The 2236-nt window shown below is 30.4% G+C and overlaps 1 non-coding gene across 1 annotated transcript; it reads left to right on the top strand.

The window, feature by feature from the left end:
* The first annotated feature begins 1473 nt into the window (after positions 1 to 1473).
* Positions 1474 to 1616, top strand: LOC142428447 (small nucleolar RNA SNORA48). Its single transcript, XR_012780347.1, has one exon. It is a non-coding gene; the product is annotated as a small nucleolar RNA SNORA48 (small nucleolar RNA).
* The last annotated feature ends 620 nt before the right edge of the window (positions 1617 to 2236 follow it).

Below are 2236 nucleotides of genomic sequence, written 5' to 3'. Positions count from 1 at the left end.
ATCAATTTATGTAGCAGTGTTTTAACAAAAATACTATATAATAAACAGCAACAGTAAACAATATTATTATCATTTGAAAAGTATATACTGTGAAGTCATTGTTGAATAATGTGATGGAAATCAACAGCTAGTAGTAGATTGGAGCCTAGGTAGTTGAACACAGGCAGACCCCCGAACCCAAAGTGTTTTTGGCATCGTTTAACCCATGTTCAGTAGTTTACTGTGCAAGTAAAAGGCTATTAGCGATTAAGCCAGTCTCTACATTGATATGATTACATAAGCTTCACCTAAATAATAATGCAATAATAAGAAAGTAGAATACAATTATTTCTACTTATAATGGTGTTATAATAATTACTCATTTTAATATTTAATGAATATATACACATATGTACATTAGATATGTTTGTATATATATATATATATATATATATATATATATATATACACATGTATGAATACTGAGGAGTCTTCAAAGAGTTTGTGGTAAAACTCTCTTTTATATTTTCATGATTTTTCCAAGACCTTGGATATTAACTATATTGAGATGTGTTTGAAATAATAACACAGTTGATTCAGTATGTTTTCATCAATTGTTAATGAGGCTTACAAGTAGATTAGTGGGATGATATTTGAAATTTTGGATAGAAAATACAAACTCTGGTACTAGCTAGAGCTGCGAGAAGGATTGTTTCAGTTCTCACTTGTGAATAGCAATTTGCACATAATTAATAATGAAACAGATGAGAAACTAAACTCTAGATGAATGCCAATGCTAACAATCTATTATTCTTATCCTATATATTGGAGTCATAACTTTTCATAAAAGCTTAATAATCACACTCTAAAATTTAGTAGATTTGATTATCATTTTTAAGTTTTGCTGAATATTCACTCAAAGGCAATGACTTTAAGAACAGTGAGACATTCCTACTAAGTGATTTGGAAAAGTTATAATTATAGACTTGGGTTTTTTTTAAGTTTTAAGGCATTAATGATTACAAAAATTAAAGAACATCTAAAAATAAGATGTAATTTTATGCATTATGCATACTGTACTTCAGATTTACTTCCACATTTAACCCAGTAAAAATAGCTTTATGTGTATATTTCAGCCATTCTTAATAATGCCTGTTTATTTATGAACCTTAACTACTCAGCACATTCTATTTGGTTTATTACTCAATGGCATCTTGGAGTCTGTTTTAATACTATGAAAGTGAGCAAAGGAAACAGATGCTTTTGAGATAATCCAGTTGTGCTTACTAGCCAAACCTAACTTAAATTAGCTTGTTCAGCACAATCTCGACCTGGCAGGTTTTTTTTGTTATCATTTTTCACATTTGTCATGTTCAAGACTCGTGATTCTTGAATGTCCCTGACTACACAATAACATGGCTACAAAATAAAATGGAATTCCTTAGTTTCCATATAAAGTAACTTGGGAAACTGACTAATAAAATTGTCCAACCTTACCCTTGGCTATGGGCAAGAGACACCTGATTGGTGGTGCTGCTCTTATATCAGTCAGGGGCAGAGTAGACTGGCAGCCCTTTGTTCATCCTAGCTTGATGCCTAAATCGTGGCCAGAGCTGTTTCATGCCTAGGACACATTAAAAAAATAATAATTTGTATATTAAAAACAAACAAAAAGGATTCCTTAAAGAAATATGTACATGCATCCTTAAGACTGAAGGCACCTTCTGAAAGGACTTTGTGTTTTTGCACTAATTACATTCCCTAAATTTCTGCTGGTTTGTATGGATTGATTTTTTTTAAGTTGTTGGATTGGCTATATGATTAAAATGGAAAATTTTCAAAACATTAAAAAAATTTTCCAACCTATCTAGAAACAGATAGAATCATAAAAGCATATGATATGATCAGATTTAAATCAAATATCATTTATTTATATAGTAATATGAAAGCAAACCAATTCTCCATATTTCTAATAAAACAAGTGCATCCTATATCCTATTCAACACTCACTGTTTCATTGAACTCAGTTAATTAGAATAATTTTCTATCATTATATAGCGAAGTATCAGTTTCAATATGTTGCATTAATATTTCCTCACTAATTAATGATATATATATATATTTATCATTTTTATTCAAAAGACAGAAGCAGTAAAAGTTCCCCTCAACCCCCAAAACATAAACCAGTAGACTATACAAGGTCTTGTTTGCTGCTAATTGCAGTTCCTAGAGGAAGTTGTTAGCGCACAATATGGCA

Source organism: Tenrec ecaudatus, chromosome 15, assembly GCF_050624435.1.
Source record: "Tenrec ecaudatus isolate mTenEca1 chromosome 15, mTenEca1.hap1, whole genome shotgun sequence".
In the NCBI taxonomy this organism is placed as follows: Eukaryota; Metazoa; Chordata; class Mammalia; order Afrosoricida; family Tenrecidae; genus Tenrec; species Tenrec ecaudatus.
The sequence above is the reverse complement of the archived record's forward strand: the minus strand, read 5'-3'. Positions and strand labels throughout refer to the sequence as shown.